The sequence below is a fragment of the Macaca nemestrina genome, chromosome 2 (genome assembly GCF_043159975.1).
Source record: "Macaca nemestrina isolate mMacNem1 chromosome 2, mMacNem.hap1, whole genome shotgun sequence".
In the NCBI taxonomy this organism is placed as follows: Eukaryota; Metazoa; Chordata; class Mammalia; order Primates; family Cercopithecidae; genus Macaca; species Macaca nemestrina.
In genome coordinates this window covers 176,826,374-176,844,268 of record NC_092126.1, presented here as the reverse complement: position 1 = coordinate 176,844,268, position 17,895 = coordinate 176,826,374, and the positions used below count along the sequence as shown (strand labels likewise).

Genomic DNA, 17,895 nt, shown 5'->3' with positions numbered 1-17,895 from the left:
AATTAGCATAAAGAATTATAAACATGAAAAACCTTTTAGATTAAAAAACCATAAGCATAGAACTAATAAAAACTGCATAGAAAAAGTTCAAAACCCACATATAAACCTCCCAGTAAATTTGTTAATCTCGATTTGTAGTGACAACACTGTTATTGCAAAACCAATACATCTTAGGCTAATGGACTAATTGCTTCAGCAAACATCTTAGAAGCCTCACTGTTTTCACACAATGAACTTTTCATTCTTGTTTATGTCAAGTCTAAGGCAGGAGTGGGATGTGGAGGCGAGATGCTCTGCACTATGAAGCTATTCAGGGACCTTGATATTTTAATCTGTTGGTTCTTTCATTGCCTATCACCTCAGAGTTCTCCATAGGTTGCCCTCCATTTAGCCAGCAGATGATAGAGACAGGGAGCATTTGGTAAATGGTATGGGAGGTTTTGTGGTTGAGGCAGGGATATGGGCACATTCCTTCTGCCCACATTCCACTGGCCAGAACTCTGTCTTTGACTTTAAGTCAGAAAGAATGAAGAGCTTCCTTTTGATAAGTAATAGGCATGTTAGTTTTTAAGCAGAGAAATAACCAAGATGAAAGTTGAGAATTACATTGGCCATGCATTTATCCCTTCACAAGTAGAAGAACCTGTGAAGGGATAAACTAGACACAGGGAGATCTGTTAAGAATCTATTGCAGTAATGTGGGCAGAGAATGATGAGGCTTAGACTATAGTAGTAGAAAAAGAATAACAAGAAAATGATGAATTTGCAACATACATTGACTGACTTGTTGACTGAGCAGTAGTAATGTTCTTGGGTTTTACAGATTTATAAAATATGGGTGGTCTTTTAGTTAACTGATACATTTTTTGTTGGTTTATTAGTTTTTTCTCACAGCGATTGTGATAATAAAGATTTAGATGTGAAGGAAAGTTCATAGAATGCAGTGTCTGTGGGAAGTCAGGGAAAGCTATTGAAGAGTCAAGAAAAAACAAAGGGAATGTTTTGAAATTCTGTATATCACATTGAGGATTTTAAACTCAATGTGTGATAGCAAATTAAGTGGCAAAAGAGGACAAATTATATTCAAATATTTTCCCCTATTTGTTTTGTTGCTATTCTCCACAACTGCCAAACATTCAGATGCAAATAAAATACTTGAATAAATAATTCCATTTTGGCTGTGGCAACTGGTTTACAGTATGCATTTGGGGAAATTCTGTAAAGATGTTATTTTTAGGGCTTAGAGGAGAAAAACTACCTGGGAGGCTAACTGGTAACCACTTAATCACACAATTGATCTAATTGAAATAGCTTTAGTCACATTGTTGACATGTATTATAGCAATTAACTAATGCTCAATAAGTTTAAAATACATCATGAAAAGTCCATTACTTAGACAACTAAGGGTGCCATTAATCCCTAAAAAAACCCTACATTTTAAAGCCTTCCTGCAGCCTTTCTGCAATTTATGAGAGACAGGGACATAGCAGCAGTGCAGAGCACAGGGTGATCCCTTTAGTGGTAATAACAGCCAAAGTGATTAACTTAATGTGAGAGCATTTCCATTTCCTTGAGCATGTCAGCACCCCCTCTTGAGTCCCACCTGGGGCCAATTACCAGAAAATTCCAGAATATTCATATTCTCTACTAGGTCATTCACAAAAAAAAAAAAACAAAAACAAAAGAGACTTCCTTTCTTTAGGTCTTCTACACATTTAATTCTCTGTATGAAAAGAAACAAATTCACATACATCTCTCAGTTGTTCAATACAAACTTGGGAGAGGTACTTTTAGGCATCTATGCTGTTTCTAGGCAACAGAAACATTTTAAATAAAATTTTCATTAATTTCTCAACAATTATGCAATAATTTACACGTGCAAGTACTCTATCAAATACCTTTCACCATACATATTCATAAAGTAGAATTTGAAAAATATGCTCACACAGTAATAGATTCAGAGTGCAAAATAGAGCAGCAGAATTCCTAAACAGGAACATGTCATTGCTAACAAATAATAAAGCACCAAAGAATACTTGAGCTACTATGAAGCAAATACTCTTCACTTAATCCTTGTCACAATCAAATAACATAGATGCTAATATTAATCTCTACTTAGAGATGAGTAAATTGAGGCACCAGAGGGTAAGTAACTTGCTGCAAATCACACAGGAAATGACAGAGAAAATGCAGGGACTCAGCTGGCTGAAGGGTTCACCCTTTTAACCCCTTGATGTCTCTTGGAGCAGGAGAACAGAGAATATTCCAGTATCAGAAGCTACATATGTGGTTTGTAGGATGGAAAGGGCATGGGCAAGAAAGGAGCACAAGGGGTGAGACAGAAGTGTTAGGCAAGGATCAGGTGATGAAGATACTTGGACAATAGAAATTACAAAACTATTTGGTAATAATTCCAGTAATAATAATGATAATCATAAGGCTCTGGATTTGCACAAAACCTGCAAAAGGGTAATGGACAAATCAGGGTTGGAGCCTCAGTCATCTGCATCTATTTCCAGTCTTTTGAAAAATAAATACTGTTCAAGTAACTCTCCATTGAGAGAGGCTGGCAAATAAAATTTGTTTACTTGTAATTAACATTGGTCACCTTTCCTGAATTGTTGCTTAGATGCCAAAGATTTCTATCTACATCTTGCTTTCAGAATTTTCTGCCAAGGATCAATCTCATATTACTGATTGCGGTTTCCTCAGTAAAATTGTCTGTGACATTCTCAAGACCTATCAAATAGAATGTTCTGTATCAACACATGTTTCTATAAGACCGATTTTCTCTTCATTAAAAAATACCTCTCAAAATCTGTGTACACAGGCAAATGTCTTTGCCCTATTGCTCCTAGTAAGTTGCAATCACCCATGCACTATATAACTTTTAACAAAACAACTAATTTTTATTTCTGATTACCAGAACATAGGTAATTGAGAACTATCTGTCATATGCAAGCTTTGAGCATACCAGAAATTTCATAAATGCATACAATACACACATTCTTTTTATACTTTCTTAAAGTGGTTAGATAGAAAACCAAAAGTGCCCCAGGCTAGATTTCCCAGCGAGGAGATACTGATATGGAGATAAACATGAAGGAAGATTATCAGGGAGTACTTTTGTTACTGAAACACCAGGGGCTCAGTCTATGTCCCATTCCTCCCTCCACAGAAAGCCAATCACTGAGACAACAAGTATTGCCAGAGAAGAAGGTTATTCAGATTCTGCAGCCAAGGAGAACAGGATATCAGTTTCAAATGCATCTCCCCAACCAACTGAAATTAAGGTTTTCTATAGCAGGACAGAAATGTAACCATGTATGAGAAAACAGGAATTAGTTGGGGGATGAGAACAAGGGAGAGGTGTTAGGCCAACAGGAAGCTGGTGCTCAGTTAAGCAATCATGACAGATGAGGGGTGTGGTGTCTCATTTTCTAGATGTGGTGATCTGGTGAGTTTCAGTTCACTGATACTCTCTGGAAGGCCTGATGTTTAGTTTCCTGAGAAAGGAACTCAGATAAGACAAATGTAAGTTTCTCAAGTTTGAAGACTGGAAGGGTCGATTTCTATGTTCATTCAAAAAACCATAAACATCAATTCTATGGGACAATTGGACCAGTATCAGTTCCTCTTTTGTATTTATCAATACCTCAATCATGGGGAGTCTGGTCATAGATCATTCTGGCTGCTTCATGCTGAGGAGGAGTGTTATGGGATACTATGATGTTTAATAATGTAGATAACCCACATTTAAGTGTTTTGTTAAACCTGTTGAGTAAAGAAGTTAAAGAGTCAAAACTCCTCAATTCATCAGCTATTTAGGCATCTGTATGCCCATCCTTGAATTGGAGGGTCTGAACTAATTTTATTCTTCAAAATTGGCCCTTACAATCTCAAGCCCCCACTATCTCTTCCTTAATAATCCCTGGTTCTGGAGGAATTAAATAGTTTAATTTTTGACCCTGTTTTTCATGAAAGCAATTTATTTCGATTGTCACCTTCTCCCAGGTCTACAGATGAGGCTTATACCGGTGTCAGTGTTTTAGATTTACCCAGGAGTCAAAGCCCTGTAATTTAGCACAAAGATGACTTAATAGGACATCTATCAAAAATGTTAAAAGCATCAATACATTTGGTCAAAACAGAATCACAAGTCATTGAAAAAAATAGTTATTCATTTAACAAAAGTGCTAATCAAAACACTTTGAAAGCAATAGAGAAATAAAATTATAATAAAGGAGCATTCTACCCATAATTTGCAGATAGACTACTTTACTGTAAAATAAGTTTCTATCTATAATATAAATGATCAAATATAGTATATGCATCTATGTTAAGAATAGAAGACAATATTTAATGAAATGTTTAGAGACATGAAAAAGAACATTTAGAAATTAGTGTTTCAGTTTACTAATATAGCAGCAAGTCCTGCTGTTCTCTCTAACATATCACAAATTAAAACACTGTGATTTGGTGTCTAGTAGTTACTGTCTACAGCACTTGAAACCAATAAGTAGTTAGGTTACTCCTTGCATATACCTAATCACTAGCAATCTAGTGACAGAACTGTGACCAAAGCATTAAAAATGTGACAGGTCCTATGCCAAACTTATCAATGTAAGACAATTAACATTCTCCTTCATCATTAAAAAAAGTAGTATATGCAAATATCAGTTTTGGAAATTCAAAATGAGGATAAATAATCCTCAAGTGCACATATTTTATTTTCAAGTCCACACATGAAGGCCTGTCATCAGTGATAAAAGGCTTAGGATAAAAATTTAAAAATCACTAAAAAGTTTCACAAGTTTTTATTGCTACTTAATCTAAGAGATTGCCACTAAATTTTAATAATGGTAAATATAACTAAAGTAGTTTGAGAGAAATCCTATTTAATATAGTTTCCTTAAGGACAAGGCCAACATTTCCTCAACATTAAAACTTTGTGCCCATATCACAGTTTGTCCTCATCATCTAAAGGAAAAGATCTGAAACCAACTCAAATTATTGATTAAATTAAATTACTTTGGAAAAAAACAACATTTAAAAATTTCTATTCTCACCTACTTTTCCAAATAACAAAATAAATAGTGTACTATTGCTGTTCAGAACTTATAAAAACAAGTCTTTATTTTAAAACTCTATATCTCTCTAGATTATTAGAAGTAAGCAAAACCAATCCAATTTTAAATGGCTGGTGTGCTCTATCTTTTTTTGGAGGTATGACAAAGGTATCTTAGGAATTTTAAACAAATAGAGCAAATGATGAATTGCTGGAAATGCATACAAAACAAAAGAACTACTATAGAACCAAATAAAAGCCTTCCATTAGAGACTAAAAACTTCGGTGGCTTTATATATATGTATGTATAGGTGAAACCCAAAGGAGAACAAGCAGCAAATAAATGAAAATTAAAAGGAGAAACATAACAGAAAATCCACTCCAAATTTTTCTCCTACTCAATTTAACCTTCGAAGTTATGGTGTTACCCAGAGCCTAAACACACACACACACACACACACACACACCCACACACACACACACACACACACTCTGAATATTTTGTTCCTGGTATACAAATTAATGTCTTTATGTCCACCAATACCACTTTACATTTCATGCAATTAAGAAATTCACTTTAGGCCAGGCACAGTGGCTCACGCCTGTAATCTCAGAACTTTGGGAAGTTGAGACAGGAGGATCACTTGAGATCAGGAGTTTGAGACTAGTCTGGTCAACGTAGTGAAACCCTATCTCTACTAAAAATACAAAAATTAGCCAAGCATGGTGGTTTGTGCCTGTGGTCCCAGCTACTCAGGAGGCTGAGACACTAGAATCGCTGGGACCTGGGAGGCGGCGGCTGCGGTGAGCTGAGATCGTACCACTGCACTCCAACCTTTTTCAAAAAAAAAAAAAAAAATTCACTTTAGGCACATGACTAGTAAGTAATTTGGTGTTAGTACTATCTACAAAGCAATATAAGCATTCATGTGAAATTCGCTTGTAGGGCTTTGTAGATAAAGCAATCTAAAAGCGTGCTAAATCTAGCTTCATGTTTAGCTATATTAAAAAAGAATTGTCAAACTGTTAATTTATTTCTTTACAATATTTCTTATTTTACCTTCATCAAGACTAAGAGCTTTATCTATGAGCAATGTAAATTTGCCAGATTTCTCTAATATTCTATCAAGTTTTAAAGAATCATTTACTATCTAATCTTTTTGTTTGTTTGTTTTTGAGACGGAGTCTCGCTCTGTCACCCAGGCTGGAGTGCAGTGCCGCGATCTCAGCTCACTGCAAGCTCCGCCTCCCGGATTCACGCCATTCTCCTGCCTCAGCCTCCCGAGTAGCTGGGAATACAGGCGCCTGCTACCACACCCGGCTAATTTTTTGTATTTTTAGTAGAGACGGGGTTTCACCGTGTTAGCCAGAATGGTCTCAATCTTCTGACCTCATGATCGGCCCCCCTTTGCCTCCCAAAGTGCTGGGATTACAGGCGTGAGCCACCTCACCCAGCCCTAATCTTTTTAACTTTCTATTTTCTCTGTATGTACATGAAGGTGATAGAGAAACAGAAAAAAAAAAAAATTCATATGACATGCTTACACTTTCTGTTTTGTCCTAAGTTTTCTTTTTAAATAACAAATCATTTTACTATAGTACAAAAATTTACCACACAAGATTCTTTCTCATATGAAAATCTTTTCTTTAACCTTCCTTACCAAAAATATATCTTCATATCCATAACTTTTTCCTGTCTCTCTCCCATACTTACTGATTCCTTTCTTCCTTATTTCATAAATAAGCTTTCTAAGTCCATAATTAGAATTAACCTTTAGGTAACTTCTGAATTAGACAAAATTACTATTTTTCTCAATAAAAACATATCTTCTTTGGTACATTTTATATAGAGAATTTTATATTAACTAGAATTCTTATTCTTACTAATCTTAAATGTTAATGAAAACCTAGAAGGCAAGAAATTCTGAAAATTCTGAACTATTTATCAGATATTAGCTAGCATTTTATAGGTGAGAACAGTTCACAACTTTCAAAAACCTGTTTCCCCATATCGTAACCCTTTTTGAATTGGAAATGACCCAAACATCCAATAAGCATTCAAAATAATTTTAAGATTTTAAACTACACAAAAAGTTCACCTACAAGCATTGATCCCATTTACATGTTTTCAATTCTTTCATTTTTAAAGTTTATTTAGATAGCTTCCGAAAACTGAGATATTAAACAAAGTTAATAATCATTTTAAGTCATTTCCTTGTGAATCACTTTTTATACCCTGTGGATATCAGGTGCTTACCTAAGTGAGAACTTTCAAATTAAATATATGGACATTTCCCCTAATAACTCAGAAGATTCAGCTGTTTTCATTAAAACAACATTAAATTAGACTTGTCAAACAAATCACACAAACACAGATTATTTTATTTTGGCTGGCTTTATAGTTTTATAACCTTCTGTACCAGACCTTGACACCTCAAACTATCTAATAAAGACAAATATAAAACCCAGACAAAAATGTATGCTGACAATTCTGAAGACATTTCTATTTTTATTTTACCAATAATTTTAAAGTCATCTTTTTTATTGATGATTTACTCAAGTCACATGAACTTGAAAAATGCTTGGACATATTCCCTTAATTATGAGTGCTCTTTTATTTATGAGCCAATCTGGTACCCTGTAAAAACAACACATAACATCTAGACCCATATACATTTATGCAAACAAAGATCCAATAGTTTTTACTTTAGAATTCTAGGCATGAGATAGCAATACAAACTCATTGGTTTACAAACATGTTCACATGGCTAACTTTTTCGCCCTCATAGATAGTACAGTGAAGGCTATGAAACAAAACTGGGTAAATTGGTTCCCATGGCAGTTTAACTTTTAAAGGTCAAACTTCCCCAGATTCCAAAGAACACTGGAGCCAAACAGCACCACAGAAGAGCATCACAGTACTAAGCAGACCCAACTCCGTTTAGAACAGCAGCATAAAAGCATATATACATGGACCTCCATCCTGCTTTCCCATTCAAGAGGAAAATGAATTCAATTCTAAGATAGCAGTACAATGCAAAGACAACACAATCAGACAAGATCAGCCACCCTCAGAGTGGTATGGCTGTAGACTTTCCCCTGCTCCATCAACCCACAACTACATACAGACTAACCCAAAGAATGCACCCATGTGGGCTGCACTCTGGGATCAAAGCTTGACCTCCCATAACTACGTAGACATACACAAACAATCACCAAAACACAATCCAACTTCTGTAGCAATGAACAAGCCCCAAGAGTGTTCAAACTGAATCAGTCAAGGTAGTATCCTCTCTCCATCAGTTTGGCTTGTTTAACCTGCAAACTGATATGCCTTTGTGATTTTCCAAATCGAGAGGAGCCATTCCCACTATCTAGTACCCATAAAAGACATTCACCTTTCTGGATATAGATGTCAAATTTCAAGAGGTGTTCTTCCTAGGCAATCAGGAGCATGGCTAGGGTTGGCAGAAGTGGGCCCAAATAGGGAGAGACTAAAATCCACCTCTGGCCAAAATGGTCAGATAGCTGCTTAGTCGGCTGGGAAACTCTCCCAGCCCATGGCAGCTAAGTCACAAGCAATGCGTTCACGATCAGGAAACCAAAATTTGTTACCAAAACACCAGGAGTTTGGTCTCACTGCACAGAAAGTCAATCACTGAGACAGAAAGTATTGCCAGGGAAAAAGGTTATGCAGGTGCAACAGCCAAGGAGAGAGAAAAATCAGTCTCAAATTCATCTCTTCGACCAATGAAAATTAAAGGCTTCTATAACAGGACAGAAATGTAACCATTTGTGGGAAAACAGGAATTAGGGAGGGGTAAGGTAGAGTAGTTGGCCAACAGGAAGCAGGCAGTCAGTTAGGTGATCAGGATGGATGAGGGGTCTGACATCTCATTGTCCAGATGTCGTGATCTGGTAAGTTTCAGTTCATTGATACTATCTGGGAGCCTTGATGATTGGTTTCGTAAGAAAGGAACTCAGATAATACAAATGTAAGTTTTTGAAGTTTTAAGACTGGGAGGGACAATTTCTGTGTTTATTTAAAAACATTGTAAACATCATTATTTGAGACAATTGAGTTGGCTTCACTTTCTGTTTTGTTTTTTGTTTTGTTTTTGAGGTGGAGTCTCTCTCTGTTGCCAGGCTGGAGTGCAGTGGCACAATCTTGGCTCACTGCAATTTCCTCCTCCCGGGTTCAAGTGATTTCCCTGCCTTGGCCTCCTGAGTAGCTGGGACTACAGGTGCACACCACCACACCTGGCTAATTTTTTTGTATTTTAGTAGAGACAGTGTTTCACAATGTTGACCAGGGTGGTCTCGATTTCCTGACTTCTTGATCCGCCTGCCTTGGCTTCCCAAAGTGCTGGAATTACAGGCATGAGCCACTGTGCCTAGCCAAGCTGGCTTCACTTATAGGGTCAAAGAAGCATAGGGCAGTAGGGAGAGTACAGCTGAAATGCAGGTCCAGTGAAAGTCCCAGGAAATCACACATCTCAGGACTGTGTTGCCATTCAGAGCTGTCTCAAGCTTCTGCAAGCTTATGAAACACAAGGGTGTGTACATATATGTATATATATTTAAGATATATACATGCATGTAAATATGTATTTAAATATGTATGTATATTTTTATTAAAACCATGCATGGTGACCAATTTTCAATTGTCTGAGATATTATACAAGTATTAAGAGATCATTAATAACGAGTTAATAAGTCTAAGATATTAAAATTAACTAAATTATACTTAATTATAGGATATTAATTTTATAAGACATTAATTTTAATATCTTAGACTCATAAGATATTAAGATTTTAGACTTATAAGATAATTACAGCCAGACAGACAAGTAGCTGGCAGCTTTAGTTCTATACCCTTAGTCATGGTTTAAAATAAACAGAGAACAAAAAACTCACATTTCCAGATATCCTTTCTTGTAGAAGGTCAGTGTACTCTTGAACAAACCAACCAACCAACAAATAAGATTTTCTGTCATCTCTAACCCAACAGAATGGGTCTCCACCTAAAAAAGGATGATCAAATAGGCTATAAAACCAAATTCACAAACATTTCTGGCACATTAGGAAATAACTTCTGAGTTATATAAAAACCAAAACCAGAAACAAAAACACAAGCACAGAATCCAGGGGGAAAAAGAAACAAAAGAGTCAGTGAAGGTAGTTTCCACTGCCACTTGGAATTTGCTGCAGAAGCCAAGAGGGGATGTTTGTTTCTATGCCTACACAGTTAAATTGGCTCTGGAAGGTGCATTTACATGGATATCTTGGTGGAACCTCTAGTTTCAATGAACTTATGCAAAGATTTCTTTAACTCATTGGTTAAAGGAAGACTGTAAACTTGTTCATTAACTCTATAAAAAATAAAATAAAATGAATGTTTAAACTAAGATCTCCTTCAAAGCAGGAACATTCCCAACTTTGCAAAGTTCAACCTCAGAGCAGACTGTTCTTCCTCTGACTCCTTCTTAATGAAAGCTGTACTGACTCAGAGATCTACTTCCATCTGTACTGGCAGGATACCACAAGCCATTCTATTCTATCTTTAGCCATGCTCAGCTGCCTTTCTGGATTATTCAAATTATCTCCTGAAATACCTCTCATTGTTTTTGTTAGTATTTTGGTTAAAACTTTTTATTGTATTTAACTCTATTTATTTTTCTCAAAATGAAGATTCTTTCATTTTGCAGAATGCAGTGTATATAAATTTCCTCAAATGCATGTAATGTGTTACACTAGAAACACAGTTTCTCCTCTTTCCATGGCTGTTGTAAATCAAAAGTAGAAATTAAATGGCTGAACTCAATCTCTTATGGGCTAAGAAACATAAAAGTATTCCAAACTGTGTTCAAAATTTATTCTTGGTGGAACCAAGAATCCATGAGCCTCTTTTACATAGTGTCTACTTTGATGGAAAATCACCCATGCATGATGACTTGTCCCCTCCATCAGTTTTATTCTGACAAATCAGAGCAGCATACGGGCAGCTACAAAAGAGAATATATATTGAATCAAGGAGTATTTTCAAACTTTTTCTCCTTAGTTGCTTAGGGAATTATACTCAGTAAATAATAAAGCACTCCACAACTTATTCTAAAAAATTTTCTGATTTAAAGTTTCTGACACAGCATGATACGGTTGATTGTGCCAATGGATTTTCCTCCTTAAGTCAAGAAAAACTGCACAACAATAATTACCTAATTAAGATTTGCATAATTATGATTACTAAATTCCAAGAGAACTATTGTAGTAACAATATAACAACTTATCTAAGGCCAATTAAGTTGTTTTTCTGTTCTGCTTTAATTTATTTTAATCCAAAAGAGCAATAAACCTGATATGTCTAGTTGATGACTTAATTAACTACGGTATATTAAGAAGTTTGAAATTATTATGATGCTGAAAACCTCAATGCCCTTCAAGGGCGGCATCTTTATTCTTTGTTTCTTAAATAGTTTAGAATTGTCACCATTTTCATAAGTAAGGCTATATCCCAAATTAATATTAACAGGCAACAAAACTTAATGATTCAGGGATGTTTGTTTACTAATGAAAAAGGGAAAGAAAAGGGTAATGTCACTTTCAGTGATGGAAAGAATTAGTTTTATATCTTTGACAGTCAGATTGGAAAATCTGCAACGCAAAATTGAAACTCTGTTCACTTTATGAAAGGAGCAAAAGCATTCAAGGACATAGAAAATAGGATCAAAGAGAAGGTGTGAGATAGATTTATCTAAGGTCTTTGATTTATGTGTTTTGAAAACATCTCTAAGACTATTCTTGAAGAGAAGGACAAGAGAAAAAGCATGTTAAAATCTTCAAGTGGGTTTCATAGTTCAAAATCAAAGGCACTCCACACAATTACAAAAAGAGGAAAATTGGAAAATCACAGAGATATATCGAGCTAGAGTGGCTTAATTAGAATGATAAAAATATGAAAACTTTCTTTTTTTATATTCTTAGTTTTAAAAAATGTATTGGTTTCATGGCTACCAAACATGTGGTCGCATGATCACTCATGTTTTGTCAACAATACTACATAATTTGAGAAGCTGTTAATATCCACAGCTATCTGCTCTCCTTTGAATCCTCAATCCTTCTTCCCAATATTTCTTTTTTTATCACAATTAAGTATCTAACTCTTTATTCACCCATTTTTTACATCTATCTTAATTTACCAAATAATTTTCTTTTCGGAGATAAATTGACATAGCCATTTCCTTTCACTTTAAGAATATTTGGCCTCAATATGGTGATACATTCAGTTTAAAAAAAACCTACAAAAATTTTCTATTAAATTCAAGAGATCTGCATTTACTTTCTTTAGAACCATCAGTGTTTAACATTTCATGAGGATGATGGGTTCACACAGTTTTGTAAAGCTGCCATCCATGGCATTTTAAAGAGATTTGACCTGAGCATTTCAAGCTATGAAAAAACTTTGATATTTAACTAAAATATCATCAAATGGGACAGGATTTGATGTTTTTATACTTAATTATTTAATATCTAGACATCTCTAAGCATTTATTTTTCTACTTCCTATCTCTGTACATCAGTAGTTCTTTTTTTTTTTTCCATTCTAACACCTGCTTACATGCAAAATAATCACATACCCAGGTATTGAAGTTGGGCTGTCGATAAAAGTTGGGATTATACACATTTGCTAATACAGGCTATCACTAATTTCATTTCTTTCTCACAACGATTAGAAACAAATACGTGAGAACTGATGTCTTTGATTATCACCACTGGAATGTAGCAAATGTTTACAGAGAAACCCCATTGCTCATGGGGTTTATCCTTGATATTTTTAGTCCCCTTGATATTTTTACTCAGAACATGTCAGAAAAATACAATACTCACTAAAATAGGAAATTGTCATAATCACTGACTCCCCAGACAGAAGCTTCTTTTACAGAAGAATAAACCGATTCTTTAGGAATAAAAGTTACTTTCCCAAATTGGTAATACAGATTTTGATTAAAAATGAATGCCTTTCCTATACTACTAAGCTGGGCTTTATTATTTCTTTCATTTTAAAGATCCCTTGGTATTCTGGATTTCTTTCTATAGCTCCTTCTTACTTTTACTTATAATTACTGTGTTTTCTCCTTCGGTTCCCTAAACTTGAACAACTCTGGCTTGTGAGCTTATTAAAACAATTTTAAGGTTGGATAATCTTTATCAAAAGCAGGGTAGTATTATTAAGATTACCCATTTAGCATATATAAGCATTTTTCAAATGACCAAATAATTTAAGATTTAATGTTCCACTATATAGTCAAAAGCCAGTGAGTCACACCACATTTTGTTTTCTTATGTTTACTTTTAAAGATTCTCTTAGCACAGGAAGAAGTTCTGAGTGTTCACTGTAGTCCCTTTCCCTAAGGCAGTCTCTTCTCTCGTTTGTCAAGACTTCTGCATTTCTTTCTTGGCTCAAGGAAACAATCTTCCTCTATAACAGTTAGAGAGGAAAATTAAATAAACAACTTTCTGATTAGAGAAGGCAATTGAATAAATAATCTGCAAAACTTTTTGTGTGTGTTACAGAGTTTCAGGAATAATTACCATTTTTGAACAGCTTCTGCATTGAAGCATATTTCTTATAGATTCTTATTCTGAGTTGGGAGCTTAACGTCTCTCATCCTAAACTCCAAATCAAAGAAAATGGGGGCACCAAAGCACATAGATGTTTAGAGTTTAGCAGTTTTAACATATAAAATACTTTCAAACAAGTAGAACTCTTATATTTAGCTTATAATTCTTAAAAGTCCAATTTAAGACATGTTTATGACTTACAGAAGGACACTACTGAAATGAAGATGCAAAATCTGAGTCTAAACTTTTTCTAATTGTTTTCATTAAAACATCAATGGCTTTGCTTTAATGGCTCTAATATTATGGAACTCGATCGATATTAAGTTCAGCAAGTGTTTCATTTCTAGTTTACATGTAGGTACAACAACAGCAATTCAAAATGATGTTTGTCAACTCTAAAACAGTGTGAGATTTTGTGTGTTTATTTATTTTTATTACAGTAAAGATTCATGAAAAAGACATTAAATAGTTAAAACAGTAACATGTTTGAATTAAAACTAAAGTTCATCTACTCTTAAGAGTTAAAGTATTAATTCGAGCATATCCTTTATAGATATTAAAAACTATCATGGCTCTCCTTCTCCCTTCCTCTCTTGTTAAGAAAACATGAGCTACTTCACCTGAAAGGTATTTCTATTTTGCAAAAAAAAATAACATTTACAATCCTTCACATCCAATTTGTATTTCATAAAACAACTTCTTTCTTCTTTCATCAAACAATTAATGAATACCTATCACATAAATGTTACGCCTGTTCTCATGGTGTTTACAGTCTAGTGCTAATCATGGGCATAAAAACGGACAACAGGTAATTTGAGACAAGTGGAGTGTTAAAGGAGCCATTAGGAAAGTACGTTTGACCTGAATTCACAGCCAGAAAAGGCTTCCTGGAGGAGTTGGAAATCTGAAAAGAGAATAGCAGTTAGCCAGATGAGAAGGTGAGAAAAATAGCTTCTAGACAAAAAGAGTAGCATGAACAGTGTATGGGAGAGTCAGGAGGAGAAAACGGAGAACGAGAGAATGAGAGAATGATTAGAGCAACTAAGGAAGTGAAAGAATACAATGAGTAGTGAAGCTAGAGAGGAAACCAGTGACCTCAATACACAAGAGTACTGTGGTTTGAATGTCCCCTCCAAAACTCATGTAGAAATTTAATTGCCATTGTGACAGTATTAAAAAGTAAGCTTTTTAAAGAAGTGATTAAGGCATAAGGAGCCTGCCTTCATGAATGAATTATGCTATTGTCTGGAGAGTAGTCTCCCCGTAAAAGAGTAAGTTTGACCCCCATTTTCTGTCTTGCATGCATGTTTTCTTGCCAAGTGATACCTTCTACCATGTTATGACACAGCAAGAAGACCTTTACCAGATGCAGCCCCTCAATCTTCAGTTTGCCAACTTCTAGAACTATGAGCTAAATCAATCTCTTTTTTTAAATATATACATTGTCTAGTCTGTGTTACTTCTGTTGTAACAGCAGAAAACAGGATAAGACATGGAGCTGTCATACCATGTTGTAAAAAATGGTTTTGTTTTTATCCTAACATAAATTAAGGGTCACTGGATGATTTTAGATAGGAATGTGGCATGATTAGATTTGTGGTTTACAAAGAGGGCTATAGTTGCTTGTTTCACTGCTAGTCTAGCTTCAATATGGAGAATGAATTTAAAGGGAGTCATACTGGATTTAAGACCATTTAGAAGTCTGTTGCCAAAATATAGAGAAAAGACAAAACTGACCTAGATTGAGGAGTGTTGGTGCATATGGAGAAAGATTTATAAAGAAATTAAATTTAATGTGCTTTTCAGATCCATAATGATTTGGGGAAGGGAAGGAGATAGAGGAAATAAAGATGACTTTGACTTGGCAAAGGGTGCGTGGAAATGACATTAAGTGAATGGGTAAAACGGTGCACCTTTGAAGGTGCAAACATGATTTCAGTCTGAGACATGTTATTTGTGAGATGTCTATGGATTATTTGTGTAAAAATTCAATAGCAGAGTCAGAAATATAATAGAGATTCTTATAACCCACTTAGGGAATTATCTTGATTGCACAGGATAAGAAATACAATGGAAATTTCTAGTATTTAATTTGGGATTGATCCCAGTTACTAAGAATAAAACCTGAGAAGCCCCAATAATTAAGGAAAGAGCAGAGAGTAAAACCTGAAAGGCAATTTGAGAAGAAATAGCCAGACATTTAAGAAATATAAATGTAACAAAGAATCCAAGGAAAGCAGATGCCATATTTGATAGGTAAAGTAATGGCTCTCAAATGAGATTCACATTCTAAACCCCAGGAACTGTGAATATGATACATGATATGACAAAAGGGACTTTGCAGAGATGATTAAGTGAAGGACCCTAAAATGGGAGATTTAACTAGATTATTATGTGGGCAATCCCAATGTCATCACAAGTATCCTTATGAGACAGAAGCAGGAGAGTTAGAGTCAGAGAAAGGGATACGGTAATAAAAACAGAGGGGTGGTGTATGAAAGAGACTGGGAGAGAAAAAGAGAGGAGCCAAAAAACTCAGATGACTTCTAGAAGCTGGAAAAGACCAAGAAATGGATTCTCCCCTAGAGAGAAGAAATGTGGCTTTGCCAATTCATTTCAGACCTCTGACCTCCAGGATGTTAAGACATATTTGTGTTGTTTTAGGCCACATATTTTGTGGTAATTTGCAACAGTAGTAGGAAACTAATACTCTATATGAGTTGACTTAAGCAATAGAGGATTTTTGATGACTTTTAAAAGAGAAGGAATCTTTTCAAAAACAATTTGTGAAATTGCAGTGTTTTGAGTAGTTAAAAAGAGTAAGTTATCCTTTGAATCTTCAATGGTTACATCTCCGCCCTGGCTGTTTCAGGTTGCTGGCTTCTTCAGCTCCAAGTCTGGGATATATGAGGCAAAAGGAAACCCAAGGAACTCTCCAGTGTGTCATTTCTTGGTCTCAAGATTCTTAGCTGGTCTATTTTCCTCTTTCTGCCTTTCAGAGCCTTCTTCTGTGTTTTATACATAATGTTTAGGGGTTTTAGCTGTACTTGGCAGGAAGAATGGGGGAAAGCTCCAAAATTGAGTTCTTAATTTTATTTTTTTAAATTTTTGCTTATCTGTGCTTTTCAATATTTTTCCATTGGACATGAATTACTTGTGTTTTTAATAAATGTGTTTTTGCATCATAATGCCTACAGTGGTACTTTACATGTCACATAGTAATTAATATACAAATTGAAATTTATTTTGCATAAAATAATCTGAAACCATGAAAAATAAACAAATATGACAAATATTCTCAATCCTATTTCACCTGTGACTCATCAATGACATCAACTCTCAAATGGAATTTTCTAAAATTCATCCTATACAAGGTGATTTTCAAAATACTTAACAAGTGGTATGGCACAGGCAGAAACTAATAAAGTGATTGTCTGCAGTCAGAAAGGATACTGGCTAGTACAATATAGTGAGGCTTATCAGTCCTACTTCTATATAGAAGCTAATAAAATTCCTAAGAAAGAAAAGAGTTCCATGGGCAATGACCTTTGGGAAATAACACTTACCATTTCCTTCCTTCAGAATTCTTTTCAGAAAAAAAAAAGTATTATTAGCTTCATTAAATCTATATTTTATTTTATCATGAAGTTGTTTTCTCATCAAACCCACTCCCTACACACATATTCACAACCTAGAGAATACAATTTGAAATGTTCTCTCAAGTGCTTTTATGCTAAACTGTTATTCTGCCAACCCATTTCTTGTCCGTATCCTTTTCTCCCAGTTAATAATTATTGCCACTCAAATATAATTTATTCTGTAAAATTACTTATTCTATATCCTAGTCTGTTTAAGAAAAAGGACACATCTAAAATTAAGTCATATGAGACATTAACACTTCCCTGGATCTATGGATACATTTATTTACTGGTGCATATTAGCAATAAGTAAATGCAGCATGGGCTGGGCACAGTGGCTCATGCCTGTAACCCCAGCAGTTTGGGAGGCCAAGGAGTTCAGGTTACCTGAGGTCAGAAGTTTGAGGCAAGCCTGGCCAACATGGTGAAACCCCATCACTACTAAAAATACAAAGTTAGCCAGGCATGGTGGCTCAGCTACATGGGAGACTCAGGCAGCAGGATTGCTTGAGCTTGGGAGGCAGAGGTTGCAGTAAGCCGAGATTGTGCCAGTGCACTCCCGCTTGGGTT

General features: G+C 35.2%; 1 protein-coding gene across 1 annotated transcript in view; it reads right to left on the bottom strand.

The window, feature by feature from the left end:
• The window catches only part of LOC105477532 (uncharacterized), a 56,239-nt gene that overhangs the window by 18,123 nt on the left and 20,221 nt on the right, over positions 1–17,895 (bottom strand). Inside the window, exon 2 of the mRNA XM_071092483.1 lies at positions 1–17,895. This exon is cut by the window's left edge and continues 18,123 nt beyond it. The gene's annotated coding sequence lies outside the window, so the exon portion shown is untranslated.